This window comes from Choloepus didactylus, chromosome 6 (assembly GCF_015220235.1).
Source record: "Choloepus didactylus isolate mChoDid1 chromosome 6, mChoDid1.pri, whole genome shotgun sequence".
NCBI lineage: Eukaryota > Metazoa > Chordata > Mammalia > Pilosa > Megalonychidae > Choloepus > Choloepus didactylus.
This window is the reverse complement of record NC_051312.1, coordinates 30459709-30469812: the sequence shown is the minus strand read 5'-3', so window position 1 is coordinate 30469812 and position 10104 is coordinate 30459709. Positions and strand designations below refer to the sequence as shown.

Below are 10104 nucleotides of genomic sequence, written 5' to 3'. Positions count from 1 at the left end.
TGGTTGAAAACTTGCCAGATATCAACCTGGTTGGTGCAATGAATGTGGCAATTGGATTCAGGCTGTTCCAATATTTAAGGAGACAATGAACAGTAGGGTTGTGTATGTTACCAACCCACAGAAAAATCTCCCACTGAGGCAATTTTAAATTAAAAAGAAGTGAGAGTCATAGGGCATCCAGGGAAATACTTATCGTCTTATGTAGGGCACAGTTTCCATCAAGCCCAGTGCTTGGTTGGAGCTCTGTCCCTATAAGAGGATGTCAGCAGAGACAGGATTGGACTGATCTCTAGTTAGAATATCCTGGAATGGCATGGAATAATGCTATCTAATTGATCAATGATCACATATGGGCAAGAAGGGAACTGGAATTTGTAACCCCTTTCCTTCTAGACCAAAAATCTTCACCAGAAATACAAGAATGCATAGAAAAGTTTGGTCTGCTCTGTTCCTTGGAGCTAGAACTAACATTTCTGATAGATAGAAAGAAGTTGCATGCAAAAACACATGCAAACATATAATTTAAAAAATCCCTTCTACATATTTTAAGTATTTGGGTTGGAAGTCATAAAGGGTGAAAAGGCTTGTAAATATAATTATTGATGAGTAGTTTTGAGGATGTATGATGGATGATTCTGTGATAGTTCCTATATTCCTGATTAGCGATTATTCCTATTGGTGATTAGTGGCCATTAGTGGCCACAGGATTCTTCTGAGATGAAAGGAAAATTTGTGGGATAAGATTATAGGAACTTGAAGCAAATTGGAACACATGCTGAGAAGAATGTTTAAAAGAATAACTATCTAGAAGCCAGAAAAATCACTCAAGTAGTGCAGAAGACCTAGCTCGCATTGGAGTCTGTAATTGTTGCCAATCCTATCTAGTATACTATACAAGTACATAATATTCTTCAGCATTTCTGTACATCTTACGCAGAGGGGGAAATGGTGTACAAATTTATGTTTTAATTACTTCAGTTAGTGTGGTGTGTTACACCAAAAAAGGCTTAATTTGGCTTGGTTTATAAGGATTGCTATTTACGCATTCCACACTATTTGAGAATCTAGATAATTTGAAAAAGTTATGCCCTCGGCTCTCTTCTTAACTTATAAATCTTTGTGACAATAAAGGCAGTCAATGCACTAGTCAGGATAAGCTGTGTTTTGCTGTCAAAACAAATGAATCCTGAAATATCTGTTGCTTAATGTGCACCCGTTTATTTCCTGTACACCCAAAATCCACTGAGAGTTTGAGATCATGCAGGGCATTTGTCCTCCATGTAGATTCTGACTTATCCAGCTTGATCCCTCTCTGCTTCTCTATTCTGGTTACTTAATGCACTTTTCCTATGCTTGTTGCAATAAGGAATAAGAAAGATGTATACTGGCCACTGGTTCCTAACTTCCGTAGCCTGAGTGTGGCACATATATCTTTTGTGACCTGTCACATGACCTTTATAATAAAATGGGGCTGAAAATATGGTTGGAATACATGGGTATTTGGTGAACATAAATGGGTTTGTCATAATTGAGAAAAAGTGATTTTTCATTTGAAATGAAATGTTTACTAACAGTTGCATAGTAATATGCATATGATATGTATATTTATCATATATATTATGTATGTCATGAGATACAGGCACAGCTATGGAGTAATTTGGGCTAATTCATTTCCCAAAAAGATGAAAGTGAAATCACCAAGATTTTCAAGGCATCTGACCTGGCTTAATCTGGATCTTCTTGTATCTGGACTTCCTGTTAGTATTGTATTATAGGTGACTACAACTCAAGTGGTATGAAGTTGGTCAGCAATTTTCTGTTCAAATTGGAATGTGCAGCCTTTCTACTTTATTTACTCAGGTATTGTAAACTCTCTTTTGTATTAGCTACTTTTTTCCTTTTAGCTAAGGCTCAAATAGGTCAAAAATAATGTATTTAGGAAGTGAATTGGTATATAGGGATTTTCAAAAGAAAAAAATTGCTCCACATGTATATTTTACCTATGAACATCATGCACAAGTTTTCTCTATGGCTATACTTCACTGGCTTCAGGCAGGAAAATAAATTTATTCTTGGCAGAAACCAAATAACAATGTAAATGGTGCTTCATGTGTTGTGCAACACAACAGCTTTGATTTTTTGTAAGTCCTGTCTTAATGATGTTCTCTCTTTCCTTCAAATACATTCATTTCTAGTTGATGCCTTCCTACTACCAAATTAATTCTATCCTTACTGAAGCACCTAGGATTAAAATGGTGACTATTCAACATAATCCTTAGCAATAAAACTTTTAAATATACTTTCTGTACTTGGGCTAATTCGTACATAAGGTATACTTAAAGATTGCAGATAACTTTTCTATAGAATACATAAAGCCAAGGATTTTCTGAAGATCATACCATTTTATGTCAATTAGCAATATCTCTTTGATCAATAATTTAAATATGCAAAGAAGTTTCAAATTGGCAAAAGTATAGCCACCATTTAATTATGTATCAGTATTCAAGGAACAGGAAATATTTGTTTCCAGATAACAAGGTGATAAATGCAAATGCAAATGTTCTTTCAGAAAGACTATTATCTTTTGCTTTAGATACACTTGTTCTTGAAAATATGAATAATTTTATCTACAAGATCACTTTTGACTCTAGAGCTTCTTCATTGCATTTTTCACCTCTGCATTTCTGAGGGTGTAGATTAAAGGGTTTAACAGAGGTGTTATCATAGAATAAAATAAAGCCACAGCTTTATCCATGGGGAAGGTGGTCATGGGCCAAAGATATACTAATATACATGGTATAAAGAATAAAGTAACCACAGTAATATGTGAGGTGCAGGTGGAGAGAGCCTTCCGCTGTCCTTCACAGCTATGAGACCTCAGGTTACAAAGGATAAGGACATAGGAGGTGGTAAGAGTAGTAAAACTGAGCATACACAGGAACCCACTGTTGGCAGCAACAAAAGGTCCAAAGATGTGTGTATCAGTGCAGGAGAGATTCAGCAGAGGGTAAAGATCACACATGAAATGGTCAATGACACTGGAGCCACAGAAGGGCAACCACACAATAAAAAGGATTTGAATCAGACCATGAAGAAATCCCCCAGCCCAGGACAAGGCCACGACACCCTCCAGTTCATTGTGACCATGTAGTGCAGGGGCCTGCAGATGGCCACATAGCGGTCATAGGCCATCATGGTAGGCAGGATGATCTCAACTCCTCCAAGGAAATGCATCGCAAAAACCTGAGTCATGCACCCACCAAATGAGATAGTTTTCTTTCCAACGAGGAGGTCAAATATCATATTTGGGGTTGTCATGGAAGGTAAGGAACCATCTAGAAAAGACAAGAAAGATAGAAAAAAGTACATTGGAGATCTCAGTGTTGGGCTGGCGGCAATAGTCACTACAATGAGTAAGTTGTCTGCCAGGGTGATTAAATAGATGACAGTAAACACGAAAACAAGACTTTCTGAACTTCTGGCTTCTGTGTCAGGCCGAGCAGGATGAATTCTGTCACATTGCTCACTTGCTGCATGATCCCGTTTTGCATTTGGGTGATGGATTTACCTGCAAATAGCACAGGGATGGCAAAGGTGGTAGATCAATTTTGACCAAGAAAATAATATAACCATCAGATCATGTATTTCCTGTAAGATTGATGCAAACACCAACAGACAAACCCCAGATTTAAAGTTGAGCTATAATTTTAAACACATATTAAACAAATAGCACCTTTTACACACACATGCACACACACACACATTTTTATGGCTGTTGATATGCCAGACACCTTTCCTGCAACCCTGCATGGCTGGATCCTCTCCCAATCAATTCCACAGTATTTTTAAAAATAGACAAACAGGAATATAAAGAGTACCTGTGAAGGAGGAGCACAGGATTGACTATACGAAGGTCTATTTCCTTGTTTTTCTTCTTTAGTCCTTTTGGCTGATGATGCTAAGCTGCAGAGTTTCTTGTTTTTGTTACATTTAGCTTGTTCCAGATCAACAATAAAACATCAGGTAAGTTCTACTTGAAATTAGAATCATGAAGTCATAATTGAGAATCACTTGAACTGAGTGAATCTTTGAGGCTACAGTAAGATGCATGGTGGCAGTGAGATTTGTGAACTCATGCTTCACTGGAACAGAATTGTATGAGAATATCATAGATAATTTATCAAACACCTCTGGAAGAAGGATATCCTGAAAACTGAGAAAGATAAAACCGACAGCTTGATGCAGTGCAATGGTCCACAAATTTATTTCTAACTTTAGAACTTATTATTTGGGGAACATCTTTCCTATTAAATTTCAAGGGACTTTTGCAATTCAACATGGTATTTGAAGATTACTAAATATTTCCTGGATCTGTTCAGAAAACACATACTTGAATCTGAACCCATAAAAGCACAATAATTTATTGGTCAGAGCATGTTCTTCAGAATAAACAGACTGTATTTATTTTCTACTTTTACTGACTAGTATCTGTGTGATATTGTATATGGGCCATAGTCTTAAAGGGCCTAAATTTTTTCATATAAACTTTGAGAAAAGTGACAAAAGGCATAGAGCAATTCATGATCATTATTGCTTATGTCAAAGTTTGTATTCTAAAGGTAATAATACAATTTTCCACGAACTTCAAAATTACTATTAAAAGATCAACAATGAGAAAACCACACATCATTCTTATCCTTGAAATGATGCCTTAATTTAATATTAAGAAAAAAATAAATGAACCAAGTGTGAATAAAAATGAACTAATTTCCTCGCTCAAGTAGTTAACTACTTGAACTACCAAGAATATGAGCAAAACTTTGAATGCAGAAATCACTAGATCAGGCCACAGAAAAATATCAGACAATAAATAAGTTCAAAAGCTTATTGGTATTTAAAAATGCTCTTAAAGTAATGAGTACAAATAAGCCTAATAAGAAGGAGTCAAGGTCAAAACCCAAAAAGATGTTAATGTAGGAAAAAAGTAATGAATCTTTTAAAGGATATTGTCATGTATATTTCCAGGGGAGGGAGGGTAATAAAACATTTTTCAGATCTGATAGGCATCTATCAAAACAAAGTAAGTTTTTTCTCCATATCATTCCCGAAATAAGGGGAAAAAAACGAAAAAGGATTTTGAGTATTAAAAATTTAAAGCATCAATCTGCTCAAAAACAGAAAAACAAAGAGATTAATAGGTAACTTACCTCTGCAGTAGGGAGGCATGTTAAGAAAAAACTGTGGTATAAAACATAGCACAAAAGTGATGTATTCAAATACGTAAAGACAGGGAACAAATTTGAAACATATTTGCTACAAGTATAACAAAACAACTGTTACTACAGAAATAGCATTTAGAAATAAAGAGAAAGGTCTATCTACACCAATATAAAGAAAAAATAAAACTAATGAAAAGCTAATTCTAATGAAAAATCTTTGACATATGAAAAATCCTCTATCTCATAAGCTATCAAAAATGCAATTTAAAATGTGAAATATTTTGAACTGGCAAATTAACAAAGATGTATGAGAACTGTATTATCCAGTCTGGTGAGTGTGTGTTGGTATTAAATATTCTGGGAATAAATTTATTTTGTACACAATATGAACTTTAAAATTGGTCATGTTTCTTGGTCCAGTACTCTATATTCTTAGGAACATAGTCTCAATAAAAAATATAGGCAAAGCTTAGGGAAACATGTATTTCACAATATTTTTTTCATGATAATGAAGATGTAAAGACACCCCAAATATCTACATAAAGCAAATCAATTAAATGGCTTATAATGTAGTTATGAAATATCAGGTGGACATCAAAGTGACTTGTAAGAAGTATTATTAATGTGGAAGGTGTTTTGAGTATAATAGGGAGGGGGAAACTGCAATTATAAAATGATCTCAATTGTTTAAAATGACATGTATAATGGAAATGTCTCTTAAAAAAGACACTAAAGATAATTTAAATTATGGATTATGCACAATTTTTATGTTTTTTATAACAATTTTATGATTCTGGTTTGATATAAAAAGAATATATTGCCTTATTATCAGTCAAATAATTTACTAAAAGTTTTACTTTTTATATATGGTCTGGATCTGTGATATCTCAGTACTGCTTTTCTGAGTAGAATGGCATGTTGGTCATTGTTCATAAAGATCTTTGACAGAAGGAGCACATATCTAAAACCAAATTACCTGTAAACTGAAGACCCTAGTGTCACCTTGAGAGAAAAATACCAATAAAGATGTCACTGGTTGTACTTAAACTTCTTAATACATTTGGAGAGGTAACAGGCTCAATCTATTACAAGGCATCTTAGCTGCAGAGAACACTTGCATAGAGTTTGCAATCACTGACTCATCACTAACTGCTGCCTTGCAAATTCATCCATTTTTACCATAAGCATAATATTCCATTCCCTCAGTTAATGACTCAAAAATGATTGCTTAGAGAAACTTCCTAAGTAAATTATTGCTCATGTGCAGAATATATTTTTGCTCTAAAGGCTCATACCATCCTGTGAGTGTGGGCACACACATCACAGCTCAGAGGAGGAATTTCTTTGGTCAGAAAACTTCCAAAGCTTTAGGCTTCAATATATATTGATGAGTAAAAACTTAACCACTGGAAGAAATTTCTGCGTAAACCTCTTTCCCACACATTAGCTCTTTTGTTCTTTAGTGACTATATGAAATATACTATAAAATCCACTTAGAATTCATTCTAGCCTAATTTAAAACTGAAAATACTAACTATGTTAATGCAGACAAATTATGGAGTGCCAGCATCATGAACTCAGAGGCAAATAAAAGTTACCTTGGAGCAGCACATACCTTAATGCAGATCTTTGAAGCCATCTAAGAAAGCCAGTGCCCAGCCTGGAGATAGTTCCTTTGATCCCTGGGTTCCTGGATCCACATGGCTTGGAAACCCAAAACCAATAGCATCTGTTATTTGTGGCTTGTTATGTTTATGTGTGTTCCAGGATCAGGTACCCTTAGCCTCTGCCCTTTTCAACATTTTCAACAGTGATTTCAGGGAGATATTTAAATAGGTATTACTTGAACTCATCTAGTTATGGGTGCTCAGAACTTTCAGTTCCTGGAGGATCAGAATTAGCAACTTCAGCCAAGATGGCAGCCAAGCCAGTTCATCCTGTTCTCTCTTGTGGCTGTAGCATCTATGACCACGTTTGTAGAGAGACAGTTAGGTTTTGTTAACAGACTCTCTATGGTGGTAGTTTAGACGTGATCTGAGAGTCTGGGACATAAGGCACTGAATGTTCTAATGTTGGTAGTATAGGTGCATGAACTAATCAGAACCTATAAAACAACTCTAATAATACCTGTCTCACAGAATTAAAGAGGACTAAACAAGTAATACATCTAGGTCAGTGCAAGGTTCCTATTCTATTTTTGATGCCCAGACAATAGACACATGCAGCTAGAGATATTAAAAATATTTAAAAAAAAAATGGAACCACTGCTAAGAACAATTACCTCCTAAGGATGTCCCTCCTACCTACTACGTGATCTTGGAAAAGTTTCTAAGCACTTTATACCTCAGTTTCCACTGTTTCCAAAGGGGATGATAACGATAGCTAATTTATAGGTCTATTGTGGAGTTATCAGTGATAATGCAAGCATCATGCTTAGAATGATGACTGGCACAGAGTACCCATTACTATGTATTGTCATCTTCTGTTCATGTTAGCAGACCTGATGTGTGACTAGGCAAGTTTTCTAGCAAGATTATAGTAACTCATATATATGACTTGTCTTGTTTCCTTTTATATTTGGTAGGACTTTGGACAATTACAGGAATTAGAAAGGGCAAGTGTTCTACAATTGAATCATTGTAATTATGAAATCTTTCTATGAGTGTTTGATCTCTTCACTAAAATATCTGATGGTGAAGTACTAATTCTGTGAAAAAGTGTTAGGAGATAGAGTCAACATGAACTCAATGAGAAAATCCAATAATGGGCACTTTCTGTGTAACAGTCACTCTGCTAAGTGTGGTATCTCATCTGTGTCTCACATAATCCTCAGAAGGGAAATATTGTTATTTCCATTTTATGTATAGGAAATTAAGCTCACTTTGAGGATCACTTGGTCAAGGCTAAAAAAAGGACATGGTATTGCTCAGAATTAAAGCCCAGACTGATGAGATTTCTAATCCTGAGCCCTAAATTTTATTTTATTGTACCTTATCAGACATTGATGCTGTGATGTATCTAATCCACTGGATGTGATGGGAGAGGAAGTGCTGACTCAGATCACCTCTGATGTTTAGGAGTTTTTGTTCTACAACCAGGGGCAATTGCTGGCTTGTCATGGGATTCCACTTGAAACTATTTTTTTTTATTTAAATTGGGCAAAAGTATTTTTTATTATTAAGATACACAAACTACAATGAAGAACTTCCAAAAGTCATAGGATAAAAATATAGAATGCTAAATGTTTAGAAGTATAAGGAGGAATTATTAAAGCACATTTGTTATTTAACTTGACACGCCAAGTAAATAAAAATAAAGATACCAAGGATTTGAATAATATAAGATTTAACTTGTATGTATACTTTCTTTTCAAGTGTCCATGTAATTTTTCTGTTTTTTAATTCATTATTTATTAAACAGTGAAAACATTTAACCAATGTGGAAATTGTATAGGCTGGGCCTTGTTTTCTGCCATAATGCAGTTAAACTAGAAATTAGTTGTAGATCAATTTTGTACAAGAACAGCAATAGACAAATTTAAAAAAACTCACCCATAAAAAGTTCAAATCAGTTTTCTGAGATCAACTGGGTCAAGAAAGAAATCAAGATCATAATTATAGATGTTTCAAAAATAAAAGAAATGACACCTATATCTATATTTATGAAATTTATGAAAAGTATACTCTGAGGCAAATTAATAACCCTTAATTTCTTTTTAAGCAAGAAATGTTGGAAATAAAAATCAATAAACTGAGAATTCACCTGGTGAGGTTAAATGGGAACATATAACAACCCTAAGGGAAATGGAAGGAAAAAAGATAAGAATCTAAATGAGTAAACCATGTGTATTAGAAAACCATACATATGAATCATCCAATAGGAGCTTGGACAGAGAAAAAATTATAAGAGTATTCCTCTCCAAATCTAATCAAGAACAAACAAGAGATACACAGAATTAAAAATAAAATATAATTTTGCATGTAAGATTTAAAATCCTAAGAGAAAACCATGTGCAACTCAATGATCATTTGAACATCTGGATTAAATGAACAATCTTCTGAGAATATATAAACTCACAAAATTGAACCAAGATAATATAAGAAATATGAACAGACTACCATGGAAGAAATTGAAAGTTATCAAGAATTACTTTTTCCAAGTGTTCTGAGCTATAGGATTTTTTTTTAATTCAGTTTTATTGAAATATGTTTACATACCACACAATCATCCATGGTATACAATCAACTGTTCACAGTATGATCATATAGTTATGCATCCATCACCACAATCTATCTCTGAAGTTGAAACTATTTTTATTACTGAAGGGCATAGCATTATTTTTAGACATGAAATATCCATACATCCTGGGTTATATAGTAATCATTCAGGAAGGTAGGAAAATGAACAGAAGAATTCCTTTATACAATAGAAATTTTAATTCAAGAACATGTGAAAGGGGGAATCCATTGCATAATAAATACATGGTTGAGTGACTTTGTGTCCTACTTTAAATCCCCTGCAGAGTTACCAAACCTGGGGGCTGAATGAGCCCCTCCACATGACCAGGACTTGGAGGATGCCTAAAAAGCAGCATGGTTCATAGATGGTACCACAAGAGTGCAAGGTTGGCACTCAATCTGGAAAGGAGTAGCAGAGAGACCAGTCTAAAGAGGGAAAAGATAATCTCTTCAATGGGCAGAATTAAGAAAAATGTTCCACATGGCATCAGAGTAATTGGATGATAACAATAATGATATGGTATAGATTTTACTCTCCTTGAGCATTAGCCAATGGATTGGCAATGTTTTGGAAAAAGGGCTTTAGGTTACTGAAAGATAAAATGAAACCTCTATGAAATGTCTGGTGAAGGGTCTGGGTAAATATT

The 10104-nt window shown here is 34.6% G+C and overlaps 1 pseudogene; it reads right to left on the bottom strand.

The window, feature by feature from the left end:
* Positions 1-2647: 2647 nt before the first annotated feature.
* On the bottom strand, positions 2648-3536 carry LOC119535734 (annotated as a pseudogene).
* Between the last annotated feature and the right edge of the window lie 6568 nt (positions 3537-10104).